This window comes from Castor canadensis, chromosome 4, assembly GCF_047511655.1.
Source record: "Castor canadensis chromosome 4, mCasCan1.hap1v2, whole genome shotgun sequence".
Classification (NCBI taxonomy): domain Eukaryota; kingdom Metazoa; phylum Chordata; class Mammalia; order Rodentia; family Castoridae; genus Castor; species Castor canadensis.
In genome coordinates this window covers 170481771-170498301 of record NC_133389.1, presented here as the reverse complement: position 1 = coordinate 170498301, position 16531 = coordinate 170481771, and the positions used below count along the sequence as shown (strand labels likewise).

The 16531-nt window shown below is 40.0% G+C and overlaps 1 long non-coding RNA gene across 1 annotated transcript in view; it reads right to left on the bottom strand.

Moving 5' to 3' along the window:
• The window catches only part of LOC141422646 (uncharacterized), a 42767-nt gene extending 27652 nt beyond the window's left edge, over positions 1-15115 (bottom strand). Inside the window, exon 1 of the long non-coding RNA XR_012447393.1 lies at positions 15000-15115. This is a non-coding gene — a long non-coding RNA (uncharacterized lncRNA). The remainder of the gene's footprint in view (positions 1-14999) is intronic.
• Positions 15116-16531: the final 1416 nt, after the last annotated feature.

Genomic DNA, 16531 nt, shown 5'->3' with positions numbered 1-16531 from the left:
TGTACCCTGAGCACATCAACCACATTCAAGTTTTTGGTTTCTTCCCTATTCTATCCCTCTCATGTGCTGTGTCTCCTTAGCGTGACCCATGTCCCATAAAATTGCTGCATCAAATTATTCAGCAGTAGGAAATTTTATTATAATACACAGACATAGGTACAGACACAGACACACCACACACACACACACAAAGTCCTGATATGGGCCATCAGGATTCTTGCTCTATTTTTCAGTAATTCTCTCGGCTCAGCCATCCTCCAGGAGGTAAAGGATGACCTCAGGAACTCAAAGCACCATATACAATTATCTTTATACCTAGAGAAGGAAAAGGATTTTGTTTCAGGAAAGAAAAACTTTCCTATTGGCTCCCAACAGACTTCTTAACACCTCAGTACAGAATCCAGACATATAACCCCAACCCCACCACCACTGTTAAGCTAATCACTGAGAACTGAAATGGGCTGTCTTTAGTTTAGACACATTGTTTCATAGTTACTCAATTTTAGCTTTCAGAGAAAAAACAGGTAAGAACAAAAAATTGAAATTGAAAGTTGATTTTAAGATTTCTATGATTTTTGTCTAGGAATTACTAGCATTTTCTACCATTCCTATTGTTCTTACTTTCTCAGCCAGCCACCCAGCCATCCAAGAAGTATGAGTTGAGTATCAAGGTGTATGCAAACATTGTTTTAATTATTGAGAGGATCATACATTCTTCTTTCTTCTGCTTTGTATTAGAGTTATTGGTACTGTATCAGTCAGTCTTCTCCAAAGCAACAGAACCAATAGGAGCAATGGAGACAAAAATAGTGGAGAAAGAAGGGTGAGAGACAGAGAGAAACAGGAAGAGAAAAACAGAGACGGAGGAAGGAAGGAAGGAAGGAAGGAAGGAAAGGAGGAAAGGAAAGGAAGGAAAGGAGGGAGGAAGGGAGGGAAGGAAGGAGGGAGGTAAAGAGGGTAGGAGAACTGGCCCATATAATTTTAACTAGAAAGTCTGAAATCCATAGGGTAGACTAGCAAGCTGGAACCCAGGCAGTAGTTGATGGTACCGTTTTGAATCAGAATTCTTATTCAGTAAACCTCAAATTTTGTACCCAAGGTCTCAGCTAATTGTATGAGGTCACTTTATTTTATTTAAAGTCAATAGAGATCATAGATGTTTTTACCCACATGTACAAAATACCTTCACTGTAACCCCTAGGTTAGTGTTCAATTAAATCACCAGGCACTAGAAAAGCTGAGACATCAAACTATCCATCAAACATGCTTGCTTATCCCCTTAACTGTGCTGCAAGCTTCTGGAAACAAAAATGGTATCATTTACTTGTTGGTCTGTAATCCCCACAGAGCTTCATGCAGTGCCTTTCAGCTACAAGATGTCCAAGAAATGTGTGCTAGTCCATTACCTAAGCTCAACTTTATGACACATGCTGTGTTGTGTTGAATGTCTTTGAATGAGAAGGAAAGCTCAGGTCAGAAGGGATGACCCAGAGCTGACGCAATCTCATGAATCATCAAACACAGGGGCCACAAGGGCCAAGCTGCTCATTCACGTGGCCTGTTCTGAAGACTCTGCCGTTCTTTTGAGCCACACTCAGCCCATTTTGACCCAGGAGTAGAGACCATCACGCCCACATCAAGGAATTACATTCCTCTCTAAAATGCTACTAAGTAACTAAGTATACTACAAGCTTTTTTTTTTTTTTTTTTTTTTGGAAATTAACTTAAACCTAGGGCTTAGAGACTTTATTTTTTCCCATCTATCTGACATGGATCTTTTCTTGGGCCATTTGATCTGCTTCTTTCCATAAAGCAGATGTTCTGGAGAGATTGCACAGGAAGCCCTGGGACAGAGCCGGCCCTCTGATCTACATGTGTCTTCACTGGCCACCCGTAGGGTATGGGGCAAGTATGGCCTCTGTGACTCAGAATCTGGCATTGCCAAGCATTCCATGTACCTGGTGTTCTGTGCCCCAGCCCCATCCAATCCTTAAGAAGAAATATATTTGCAAGCATATTATCTTGGTATACAGATATCTGATCCACAAAGAATTTTGTATAAATTGTTTTCTTCATGGTGTTAATCTGGCCACACCCTCAAAACTTCTGTCTCTATACTCACAAAAAGATAAAAAGTTAATAAAGTAACTGAGCACTTATTCTAACCCAGGCACTGAATTCAGCTGCAAAATCTTAGGAAATATATGTTTGCTATGTCCATGACACAGTGAGGACATTGAAGACAGTTGTCATTTGGAGCATGGATTAGAGATCAAAGAAAGAAGAAACTTTGATTAAATGTGGTCACAAACCTTGTTCTTCTCACTGAACAAACTCACCAAGAGAAAACAACCAGTTTCACAATTACCAGTTGAACGCATATAATGCAGTTCAACTCTGAGTGTTCTAAAATATCCAGACTTTTCCAAAGAAGGTGGGGCAAATTGGGTTTTATTGGTTTTTAAAGTGAACAGAAGTATACCCTGGGTATAAAGTAAACATTTCAAATAAAGTATTTTTTTCTGAAAGTTTTATTGAAATACAGACAATACTGAAGTCATGAATTTCTCAACATGCTTTCCAAAGCCACTTTTTCTCTACAAGATTCCATTTAAATTAATTAACTGGTGAAAAACACCTGTGCTTTACAGTCTTGAATTAAGGATTTTTTCCCTTTGTTTGCTTCACACCACAGAAAATCCTCTTGCTCACAAACCAAGAAAGCAAATCAAAGAGTCAGAAATGTAAGTTATGTCAATGAGAACTGTGCACCATAGAGTCACAGTGGTCTCCAAGTGACTTCTTCAGAATCACCCGATTTTGTGCTGCAGGCTAAGAAGGCTGACAAGAGTGTCCCTGGCCTTTGCTTCCCCAGCCCTCTCAACCAGTGAATAAATCTGTTTCCTTGTTTTGAAACCATACTTGGAGGAAGAAAATAGAAAGCAAATGAGGCTCATCCTATCAGTTGGATGGTGGATGGATGGATGGATGGAAGGAAGAAGGAATTCTGAGGTCGTGGAGGCTATAAAAGGTCAAACAGTGCAGCAAATATTCAAGAAAAGATAACCTACAGAACACAAATTTATAAATACAAAATATTTATAAATCATGTATCTGACAAGGGACTTGTATCCAGAGTACATAAAGAACTAAACTCAATAATAAAATGATAAGCAACCCAATTAAGAACAGGCAAATGATCTGACTACACTTTTCTCCAAAGAAGATATACAAATGAATAATAAGCATATAAAAAAGATACTCCTCATTGGCCAGCAACGAAACCAAAATCAAAACCACAATGACATACCATTCACATCACTAGGATGGCTGTAATTAATCCAAGAGATTATAAGTAGTGTTGGTGCAGATGTCAAAAAATTCAGACTCTCCTTACTGCTGGTGGGTTACTCCTGCATGAAAAACAGGCTGAGAAACATGGTCCTTGGCTGGAGTTCAATGTTCCAGGAAAAACCTGATACCATGGAAGGAAAGCAGAAGTTTGCTAGACAGCTCTCTTGGCCAAAACCCAGGCTCACCAGGCTCATCTTTCTAGACTCTGGAAAGATGTCATTATCTACAGTTGACATGACTCTCTAAAAAGGATATGTATTTTGAGAAAGCAAAACTGAGAAAACAGATTCAAAGACTCTTCATTCATTGCATGAAACTTAATGACCATTGAAAGAAACAAATAACCACCTATGCCAAGCATGTGATCATAGATTGATTCTTCTAGTTCAAAGAAACCCCAGAGATCATCTATTTATCACACAAAATATTTCACCTAGAACAAATGTTCAAAGTGCTGGCATATGTGTTGCCTTCCCTTTGAGATGCAGTTAGATTGACCTCCTCTGGATTCATTACCACATGGGTATGTCTCCTTTTCCCTTATCACCAGCAACAAAAAACAGCTTGTGACTAAATCAACACAGGGAAAAAAAATCACAAAACAACAGGCCACCTCACTTCATGGTAAGCTGTAGAAGGATTCCTTACGTTGTTATTTCTAGATCAATATAAGCATATTTCTAGATTCCCCATTATCCTCAGGAAGTGGGTCTCAGTGAAGAGCTCTTCTGGTTAGTGACATTCATCCCTTTCATAGCCAAAACTTATATTCCTAATTTGGACACTTTCTAAAATGTGTTAACATACTTCCCTGTCTTTTCAAGCACCAACTGGTGGAATAGTGTGCAGTCTTTTCATGGATTTTTTTTCAACAAATTCATAGAATCTGGGCCCTTGTTGACCTCACTGTGACTAAGATCATTGTTTTGGAATCTTTATGGTTTCTCTGGATCTACCCATGTCAGGCTGCTCCATTGTTCCTTACTTTTCTGTTCCTGCTTAGTGTGGCTCCCCCTTGTTTTATGATTTGCCTCTTTATCTGCTACAGGTTTAAAAAACAAATAGCAAAAGAAGTGAGAGCATTTTGACTCCTCCTTTACATGTAATCCTAAATATACATAGTCCCCCCACTTCATATAGTTTGATTTACCACTTTTTATCTTCAGGGACAGTATGACAGCATTTGGTAAAAACTGTACTTTGAATTTTGACTTTTGATCTTTTCCTGGGATAACAAAAGGCAATATACTCTTGTAATACTTATCAGTGACAGTAAAGTGTCATGTTTCAATACCTTTGACTCTACTTTCTGCGTGTTGCCTTTTATCTAAGCAAAGCACTAATAGGCCTATATTCTATTGGTTTCATATCCTCCTGGTTGAACAAGACTCTCAGAATGGTTTCCATTAACCTGATGGGTCACATGACCATCTCTGAACTAAACACAATGACTCTGGATTTTGTTACACAAATGTGGCGGTGGGGGGTGGGAATTATTTTGGAATAGCCTCCTATACTAGGCCCCAAAAGACCATACCAAACCAGAACAAGATAACTTGTAGCAGGTACCACATAACCAAATCAAACACTGAAATATGTCCATTTTCCAAAAACCAGAAGATTCCAGTCAACCATAATCAGTATAATGAGGAAATCCCCTTTGCTTTAACCCTGAAATAACAATCTGCTTTTTATCTTTCTTTGGCTTCGTTAGTCCTTTTCTGCCCTATAAAACCTACCTCCTCTGCTCTGCTCATTAGAACACTTATTCTGCTTTATAAAATGAGGCTTTGCTCCATTCCAAAATCACAAATAAAAGCCAATTAAGAGCTCTAAATTAAATCTATTGTAATTTTGGTTTTTGACAATGGTCAGGGTTTGATCATGCATTCATCTCTGAAGTTCAATTCACTCAAACCTACATGAACTGAGAAATGGGAAAATTAAGGTTAATTCCTTAAGATGACATCAAGGTACCACTCATTAGCTGAAGAAAAGACAAAGGATGCTGGTCAAGAAAAACATAGCAGATGCCAACTGAAGTTCATTACGGGTCACTTCATCTGGGTAGAAAGATTTAAATACAAGGCAATCTTTGAATAATCATTTCTTGTAGAGTCATTCCTGTTAGTAACACTTCTAAAATTTTCCATACGCAGGAACATAAACTTGGCACTGAAATCATCAGATATTCAGTACCCCTAACATTAGGCCTTTTAAAGTAGAACATATTTCTTTTTCCTGATTACAGCATGTTTCTATCATCACCCTTATAATAATTTTCACACTTTCTAAGACTAGAAATAAAATTTTCAGTGTGAAATTTCTCTTCTGTCTTCAATGTCATTATGTTAGCAGTTTCTCAGTCTTTCTGGAACATCATTTTCTCCTAAAACAGGAAGTATGAGAGCCAAAAATAATCTTTCCTTTTAGCCCAGTAGCTCTCCAGTGAGTGTTGCTGGAGGGTTTAATAAAAGGCAATATTAACAGCTAGGACTCTCCAAGCTGGTACTGCACAGAAGGCAACTTTTCAACAACTTTGGGGTTCAATATCCTAGGCAGACGTCCTTCTCTGTATGCAGACACTGCACTTCACAGGGAGTAGGCTTGGCTCTGCCCTTGGCATCCAACAGGGGCTTCCAAATGCTGAGGGCCCTCACTTGGTTCCATTTGCCAGAATGCTCAGCCAGGCACCCCACACACACCCCGCCCACCCACCTCCATAAATCCTGCTGTGCAGCAGGGGCCAGGAAGTGGATCTGTTCTCTATTCAAAGGCCAAGGAGCCAAGAACTCCCAAAGCTCTTGCGTCAGAATCTCTAGTCTCTAACTGTGCTGGGTGTTCTTTCTTGACCTTACCTGGCAAGGGACCACAGCATCCCTTGGAATCATCCACCTCCCTGAGATTCCCAGTAAGGAGACTGGGGTTTCGAACTTGATCCTGCCACTTACTAACAGAGGGTGTCATGCCTACTAACTTACCTTGGATCTTTCAGTCACTTTTCTGACCACAGACCCTGGTGTTTTTAGAGCTCCTCCCCTTTCCATCTCCCTTGCATGTGGTCCGGGCAAGGCTCTCCACAAGCCTAAATCCACCAACACACCTGCATCCGCCTGGCCACAGGGATTGGTTCCAGGACAGGCCCTAACCTAAGACAGCCAGTTTTGAGCAGGTCAGAACATTTTGCACGAGCTATTCAAGAAGCATCCTATTTCCTGCTGGACTTGAACCTGAGCCAGTGCTGGGGACCAACTCATCACATTTTGCCTGGGACTTTCCTGGTTTGAAAACTGAAAGTTCCACATCTGGGGAATCCCCGCTAGCCCAATACTAGGCAAGCTGGAAATTTGGGTTGCTTTGTGTGATGTGAAGGCAGTTGCTGCTACAGCCATATTATTGCCACATGAAATCTGACAAACAAATCAACACAGAAGAAAAGGATTTAAGAGATGAAAGGAAAAAGCCAATTCCTGGTCACATCATCAAGCCCCTTCCCAATTATTTTATTTTTTTCTTAAATCAGTATAACTTGAATTTCCTGACATTCGTAACAGAAGACTATCTCAGTTACATATGACCCAAGTCTCTTAACCTCTCTGAGACCCAATGAGTACACCTGCAAAACTGCAGATACATTTTCTGAAAAGAAATAGTGCCAAGTATCTATCTCAATGAGTGGCATTTAGTGACTGCAGTAAGTTTTGTCTCCTTCCCTTTGTAAGTTACTCATAAACTGTAGAGTGAGAGCTAGAAGGGAAAAAGAGATACACTTGCTCTGATTGCTCATGATACATATAAGTGGATAAGACAGAGTTGAAAAAGTAACTTGACTAAAGCTCTTCAACTAGGCACAAAGTCAAAACTAGCACCAGCCCCCCTGATTGCTGACTAGCATTCTTTCTACCATGTCATGAACTCAAATCTGCTTTCCTTCTCTGAGGATGCCAGGCTGCGGGTGCAGAGAAGAGAGTGTCTTTCAACCCAAAGATATACCACCAGAACATGGTGACTGTGTCATGTTGGGGCAGAGCAAGGAGCTGGCCCAGAGCAGGGGCCTCCCATAACCAGTCTGCCTCAGTGGACATCAGCACCAGTATCCTCATGGGACATGGCCAATGGAGCCCTTCTCCAGTTCCAGGTTCACCTGCCCCAACTAAGACCAAACCTCCCTCTGAAATGCAAGACAGAGTGTGGCCTAAAGGGACCCGTTCTTTGGCAAGCCGTTTAATAATGGAATGTATCTTGTAGGGTCTGCATTTTTTCACTCCCCCCCCCACAAAAAATCATAAACTGAAACCCTAAGTCCCAAAGGAATGGTCATCAGGTCATGAGGGTGGGGCCCTCTTGCTGGGATTAGCACTCTTATAAGAAGAGACACAATATGGTTAGCTCTCATAATTCTCTCTCTCTCTCTCTCTCTCTCTCTCTCTCTCTCTCTCTCCCCTCACACACACCCCTTTCTTTCATTGCAAGATTCAGACACTAACTTTAAACTTTGTTTTCTTTTTAGGAAAGTAAAATTTATTTTCAAAGTGAAGCTCAGAGCTGTATTTGTAAATGCTTTCCCCCAAACAAATTATATTGGGGCATGAGGAGGGTCAGAAATAAGAAAAGAGAATGTGATAAAGTTGCACCAAGCTGGATTGGGACAGGGATGGGGAAAATGCATGGGAAGCCTAGCCCCTTGTTGTCACCCGAGGGCTGCTCGTCTGCTCTGTCCTCTCTAGTTTGGAAGCATAGCTGGAGCTCGCTCAGCAGAGCATGAAGAGGGAGAGCCTGGCAGTCTCCTGCTTTAGTGATTTATTTGCCATGGCCACAGGCTCCTCTATTACAGCCTGGACTGGTTTTACTCTAAGCTGACTTGAGGTTACAAAAGGAATATTCTCCTTGACTGCCACATGTTTGGGAGAGATACTTGGGACAAAATGGCCAAGTGATTCCCCTAGGACTACTGGGCCTGAGCCCAGCTTCTTCAAAGAAATAATAAAATATGGAGGAATGTACAGTACTGAGCTAAAAGAACTTTCCTCTCTAAACCTGCAGGGTCACTCCTGTGTTCAGAGTCCAGTGGGAGTGCTTACAACCTGTGAAGTACACAAATGTGCCAATGCGGCTCATGAGGACAGGGACCATGACGATGACCAAGACTGTGTCTGGCACACAAATTGGATAAATACAAATTTCATGTGTGCAGGGTTAAGGGTCATTTCATTTCATTGCTCCACCCTACAGGTTCTGAACCAATTGACAAGTAGACAAGAGTGAGGTCACAATCTGAGCATCAGCTTTATCACTAGTAAAGCTGGATTCAAGGTCCTGGCTTCATCCAGAGGCCAAAAGAAACTTCCTGGTCCTTCCTGCCCTCTGCCCAGCTAAGCTACAGACCCAGAGAAAGGCAGCAGAGCTGGACTGCTGCCTGACCCTTGAAGGACAGAGGGTCTTCTCATCAGACTTCTGGGTTCTTCTGAAAATAGTCTCCCCAAATAGGGCTGTCTGATGACCTACCTTATTCCGAGTCCAAATGAAAGCAAAGAGTCCTACAGCAAACCTCTCATACCACTTCATATGCCTTTACCACATTCTTTAATTTTCATGAATTGAAAATGAACAAAAACTTAATTCAAACAATTAAACTCAGGCAGGGTGCTGCATGCCTTTATAGGCATGCTGGGATTATTTCCAGCACTTGGGAGGTGGAGCCAGGAAACCAGACTGACCTAAATTGCAAGACCCTGCCTCAAAACAATGAAAAATAGGGCTGGGATGTAGCTCGGTGGTACAGCACTTGCCTAGCATGCGTGAGGCCCTGGGTTCGATCCCAGCACCAAAAAAAAAAAAAAAAGACAAAAAAAACCTCTCCCCAAAAACAATGAAAAATAATTAAAGGTCATCATCCCTGTTTCTAACTACCTAATAACCAGTACAACCCAGGCACCAATAATCAGAAGAGAGGTCCCTGCTGGGCTTGGTTCTGGCCAGACTTGGGGAATCTAAAGCTTAATTAAGCCCCAGGGACCCTCACTTGACCCTCACTTTTACAGGACCAGATGGGGATGGGGAGCTCCAGCACTATTCACATGGTAGAAGGTTTTATAAAATTTGCAAAGGTGAACATTTGACTCCACGTGGTTAATTCCAGATTCTTTCTGCGCCGATGTTCCCTGTGTCACACTTGCCCTCATGGTGAATACTATTGGAGAACTCATGGGTATACAGGGATATGGCTAAGGAAAAATACATTTGTGTTAGCAATAATATCTGTATAAAGTTTGCAGTCACTCTCATATATGGCCAAGTAATTGTTAACTATTATTAACTATTAACTTTGGAAGTATTTTTAATATACTTTCAATTAAAATTTTATTGAGATAATTATAGTTTCACATGCAATTGTAGAGATTTCATGTATACTTTGTCCAATCTTCCTCAATGATAATATTATGAAAAACAGCCTCACATCACAACTGGATATTCTTCTATTCAATTCACTTAATTCTTATTTCCCAATTTTACTGGTACTTGTGAACGTGTTTGTGTGTGTGCAGTTCCATCAGTTTTATCAGCAGTGTGGATGGGTGTATCTATAACCACAGTGAAGTCATGAAGTAGTTCCAAAACCATAAGGACCCCTCACATTGCTCTTTGATAACCATGCTCAGCCAACCTCCCACCACTGGTTCCCCTAATCCTGAGGGACTATCAATCTGTCCTTCATCTCTAGAATCTCAAAAATGTGATATAACTGGATTACATACAGTAAGAAATCCTTGGAGATTGTCTTTTTTCAGCATAATTTTCCTGAGATCAGTCTGAGTTGGGTGTATCAATAGTTCATTCTTTTTCATGGTGAATAGTGTTCTATGATGTAGACATACCACAGTTTGTTTACTCACTGACCTCAAGAAAGACATCTGAGCTAATTCCAGCTGTTATGAACTCTGTTGTCCAGGATTTTGCATGAACCTAAGTGTCCATTTTTGTGGGATAAATGTCAAGGCATGCAGTCAGTGGGTCATATGATAGTGGCTAGTGACCTCTCCCTTGTAAAGTGATGCTCTTAAAAGAGAATATATGCAGACAGCCCCAGCAGAGACCCTCAAACCTGGAAACGCTCCATAAAAGTAGCTATTGCTACTATAAACCAAGTCTTTACATTTCTAATCAGCAGCAAAGAAAAAAAGTTCCACATTGATAGTCTGACACTTATTGCCTTTGCAGTAACAATGCCTTTCAGCCCTTTCTGTCAGATGTTTACTATTATAAGACTATTATTAGGACCAACATGAACGCTTAAATTTTCATTTCTAGTTTGCTATTTATCTTCAACATTTTCTCCACATCAGAGAAAAGAAAATATTTCACTTCCATCTGTGCAGGAACAATTTTTAAGGATTATTAATTAAATTTACAAGGAAATAGATGGCTGTGTAGAACTCTCAAAAATGCAAAGATGTATTCACGAATATTCAAATGCTTTGTTAAAACATGAGTTAAAATATGAGATCAGTAAGGTTATAGTTCCCTTTACAGTACTTGTGTAAAAAGTCCTATAAGCAAATTAGCAATATGGATAACATTTAAAGAAAAATGTTTCACTGCAGAATACTTCTAAGGTTTCTAATGCAATAGCATAATCTAAGAAGGAATCATGCTATTAATCTTGTTAAGAAACCAGGTCCACAAAACATTGTTTGCCACTTTTTGACTATTTTAGTATCAGAACCTAAGAATAATAAAAACAAATTTGGGGAAGTGCTTGTGGTATAAGAGAACTGGGTTTTATCATCTAAGGCTCAGACTGTAATCCATATTAAAAAACTCACTAGCCTTTGAAGTTCTTGGTTTTGTCATTTGTAAAATGGAGATAACACCTCATATCAGAGTTGTTAGATAAAATTAAGGTGCTGAGAACCTTAACATTTCTTTGTTCAAATAATAATTGTTCTAAAAACATGTCTTTTTAATATTCCATTCAACCCTTTTTTCATACCAGCTATCTATCAATGAAAATTTTTATTTTACATAGCATATGACCAATTATGATGATCTAAACAATTTTTTCTATTAAAACCTTGAGAAAGTATAAATTTATTTGAAAGATTATTCTATTGAGAAATTTGGGGCCACAGATGGCTCCTTTGATTTCTTTCTTGTGTTCCCAATTTTGTTTAAAAAATAGCTCCCCTGATAGCCATAAATATTGTTGCCCAATTTATATTTCTTGGGGTTGGCAAAATTCCTGCCAATATTCCTGACAAACTTGTCTGCAGGAAGTCTGAAAAACTCAGGGTGCTGTTATTTCCCAATATGTTTTTATATTCCATTACACAAATCCTGCAGGGTGTGAAAGAAGGTAACCTAATGAGCACAAAGATGTACACTTTTAAAAAAATTTTGTTAGTCAATTTTAAGGACTTGGCTTATTCTGAATACTTTGAATCTCTACCAACGACATACCAAAAACAGCTAAGGCATCTGTGTGGTCGCCAGTTTCAAATCCTCACACAATGATAAGACAATGGAATTTTTAAATAAACGGAATGGGCTTTTTTGGCCAATCCTATTTTCTGAGTCATGTGAAAATGTGTTTAATGCTATTGACCAAGGTGGTTTGGGTTTTTCTTCACACTCTCAAAGGACTGAGCAGGAAGCGGATTTTGACCATTTGCCCAGCAGGACTCATAAATGCCGTATCCTAGGCAGGCAAACTGGCACTTTGCAGCCTCGTTAGCATATCCAGATATGTATGTCCCATGAGGCAGTCCTTCCAGTCAAGGGTGGAGTCAAAGAAGTCAGCAGACCAAAGCCAGATGGAAAATCACAGACTCAACAACATGATTGTCTATTTTCTTAGGCATCAAAAAGGCACTGGGAAGTTAGTTTTCTTACTGCTCCTGAGATGTGCAACAGCTTCTGTTCTAGGAGGTAGGAAAAGGAAACCACCGTGGATCAGATCATCTTTGCTCCAGGAAGTTTACCGGAAATAGTTATTTATAAACAAATTTTAAAGCTAGTGCCTTTTGACTATCCTGGAGGAAAAGTTCAAGAGTGTTGAGCTTTGTGGTGACCTTGAACTCAAACGTCCTTAGCAATCAGAATGCTGCAGCCTCCAAATTAACCAGTTTGACACTATGAGTTTATTTGGGAGTATAAGGAGCCTTCTGCAAGGTAACCAGTGATCCCAGACACCTCCCTTTTAGGTTCAATTTTTGATTCAGTCTATTTAGATTGGTACCAAGAATAAGAAAAGAAAACAACCAAATAGAAAACTTCCCAGAAGTGAGAAAATGAAGTCAGGATGGGTGGCCTGGGTTCAACACTGGAACCCAGTACTGGGAACATCTCATGGCTAACAACAGTAAGGGGACCCTTCTTAAAGTAGTCGCCATGGCAACCTGATCTTGTCCTCAAGGCAAGGTCAGCTTAAGACCTCCAGAGGCCCTAAATCCTGAGAAGAGTATGTTTCCCATCCCTGCTCAAATGTCATTCAAAATAACATTTGTACTAAACTATAAAATAAGGATAGGAAAATCCAAGAAATAAGAACTAGTTTTTCCCAAAATGCCTGCTTTGATGTTTCTCCAATCTCACATTTTTTTGAAACAACTTTTTTAACCACAATTTTGATGGCCCATTTCAGTCTGGATTTAAAGTTATTCAGCTCTGTTTTGAGGGAATGGTCCACTGTTAATGAACTCACAGGGCTGCAGCCTTGAGACTCTGGGCCTGTTTGTGCTTAGAGAACCCAGAGCCAAAAGGACATTCAGGGAACAGTCCTCTCACTTATGGTGCGTTTAGTAACCTAAGTGCTTCCTGAGTCTGTTAGGTCCACAGTGTGTCATCACATCCCCTGCTTTCAGAGAGGGCAGGCAGAGGCCGTGGCAACAGTCCATACAAGAGAAAATGTAGGCTGAGACTAGGTCAGTGGATAAAGAGAAGGTGTTAAATAAAGATATGTTGAGAAAATCAAAAGAGCATTACAATGCATTAGGGTCGTAAGTGAAAGGAAGAAGGAAAGGGAGGACTATGGATATACCCTTCAGTTAGAGGGATGAATGTTGCTACTCCCAATCAAGGCAGAAATGATAAGAGGAGGAGGAATGAGAAGCAGTTAAAGAGAGGACAAGGACAGACATGGTGAATGAAGCTGTGGTTGGTTGACATGCCGACCGCCTCTCTGTGTAGAGCTGACTTTCCACGTGCAAGGGACCCAGATGTGAATCCAGAGTTTATGAGGAGAACTGGGTTCACCGGGTAGGTGAAGATAAGAATCCTATGAGAACACCATGAGCATAAAAACCACCCAATGTAGTGGGAGCAACAGAAGAGTGTATTAGTTACTTTTTCATGCTGTGACAACAAAAATACATGACATAACAACTTAAAGGAGGAAGGACTTATTTTAGCTTACAGTTTCGGAGGGTTCAGTCCATGGTTTCTTGTCCCCATGCCCTTGGGTAAAACATCAGGCAGTAGGAAGGCAGAGATTCTTCATGGAAGACAGATGGCAGAGATTGAAGATGAGCTGGGGACCAGGTATGACCTTCAAAGCCAGGTCCCCAGTGACCTACTTCTCCAACTAGCCCCCACCTCCTAACATGATTTTACCAACTGGGGATCAAGCATTCAATGCATGAGTCTATGAGGGACATTTCATATTCAAACTGTAATGGAGAGTGACCATAAGGAATAAGGAGGGGAAGAGATCAGAGCAGTGACGCAGTGACGGGGCTGGTACTTCTTCTAAGAAAGAGGACAATGCTGAAAATACTGACCCAAATAGACATGTTTGAAGGGAAGGAATAGTAAAGTTCATGAAAGACACTCACAAATTAGGAAGTGGTGTTGTTCCTGGGCATGATAAAGGTGGAAGTAAGTGAAAGACTCAAAAAGAACAAAAAAAAATATGTATCAGTGGGTTCAAGGCAGAAATGGGAGTAAAGAAACTGAGTAATGATCAAAGGAGCACTATCCACTGGGGAAGAAGAAAAGGAAAATGTCAATGAAAAACTGGGGTAGGTAAATAATCAAGTGTATATTTTTGGATTTATGAGCAAATATTTTGGGTAAAGAACAGAAAATAGCTGGTGAAGTGGCTCAAGTGACAGAGTGCCTTCCTAGCAAACATGAAACCCTGAGTTCAAACCCCAGTATCACCAGGAAAAAATATTGAAACAAGAATAGAAAAATAATTCTGAAATAAGTACAAATGATCTATGAACTGGCATTATTGTAAGGAATGGGTCTCCAACACACTTTAGCCTTTTCATAAATCACAAAAATATAGTGACTAGGATATTTCACAGGAAAAAGAACAAGACCCTCAAATCAATCATAGACAAGAAAATAATGAGGTATTTAAAAAATCCTTCTTAAATAAGATCAATTTCCATAAGCCATATGAGGAAATCGGCCTCATTATAATCCGATGTACATAGTATGTTGGCTGATCTTTTGTCCACACATACAGTAACCAGATATTTGGTCAAAAATTATTCTTGGTGTGTTTGCAAGGACATTTCTGGATGTGATTCACATTTGAATTGGTAGCCTCAGTAAAGATTTGTCCTCATTAATGTGGATGGGCCCGATTCAGTCAATTGAAGGCCTACATAAACAGAAACAAAAATAAAAGGCTGGCCCACCTGCAATGAGAAGTCACCATTCCTGCCCCACTGCCTTCCTGCTGGGATACCCAGGTTTTTTGCCTTCAGACTTGAACCAAAACATCAGCTTCTCCTGGATCTTGGAGCAGTCTACCTGCAGACTGGAACCACCCCACTGGCTCTTCAGGGTTTTCAACATGCCAATTGCATGTTGGGATTTGTTAGTCTCTCAAATGAGTAGGTTCAATTCCTTATAAAAACTCTCCTATGTATCTCCACACCCTGTTAGCTCTGTTTCTCTGGAGAACCCTGACCAATACATGCCTAAAAAAAACTTCTATTTAATCTCTAAAGGGTAATTTGGTCATTAGAACATGATGTAAGTTTACTGTGTCCCCCCCCCAAAAAAAATCTTAAAAAAGAAGGAGTTGGAAAAAATTAATCATGAATCTGGAATTGATTTTGTATATCATGTTTTCCCAAATGCTCCCTTTGGCTCTGGTTGTTCATACAGATCACCAGTCAACACAATACCCAGCCTAAATGGGTGCTGCACATGGTAGCTTTCTTACCTGTAATGAGATGGCAGGAGTCCCAAAAACATGGAACAGAAAAACAAATTGAGCGTACCAGACGATGTGTGAGGCCAAGAAGTAAGTTTCATCATAGCCTGACAAATCACTTGTCAATTAATGACGTCTCTCCTTTGTAAGCCAGACACATTTTAAGATACTGGCAGTTTTCCTCTTGAGGCAATATTTTGCAATTTTCATGACACAAAATTGTTCCAAGTACATTTCTTCCTTATTTCTAATTTAAGGTACCTGGCTACAGATTTCACCTCTCGGGCTTATTTCCTCATTGCCAAAACATAGGGGAAAGTGATCTGAGCAGTCTTCTTGTGGTCGTGTCCTAATATTGAAAGTTAATGTCCACGGGATAGCTTTTCAATAGCAGTTTTATCACTTATTTAAATTCTGTCTTCCTTTTTCTATTTCTACTTAACCAAGACAGCAAGTAATTCCTCTGTATGTTGGAGATCTATATAAGTTTGGATCAAAATCCCAATTTCACACTCTAGGCAAGTCTGAACCCATTTTTTCATAATTTCTGAAAATTCCTGGAGAATCATTAGACCTCATGATCAAAGTGCCATCTGGCATTACTTGGCTTGATGAACCATTCTGACTTTTCATATCTGTTCTCAACTACCATCATGGACCTGGATGTGAAACTCAATTCTTTATCTTTCTTTCTTCCTTCCTTTCTATTTTTTGGTGGTAGTAGTATTGGGGTTTGAACTCAGGGTCACTTGAGTCACCCCCAACTCTGCCCCATTTCTCCAGTTTCTAAAGGAAATAAAAGACAGAGGAGTGGTTGCTAACTTTAGTACAAATGTGAAAAAAGTACGGGAATATATACAACCTACTTAAAATTTTGTTTCCCAGTTATTAAAGGTATAGTTTAGTGATAGACCATTTGCCTAGTGTGCATAAAATCCTGGGATGGATTTGCAGGACTGCCAAAAAGTAAAAGGTTGGCATCCACACTTCCAACACACCTAATCATTA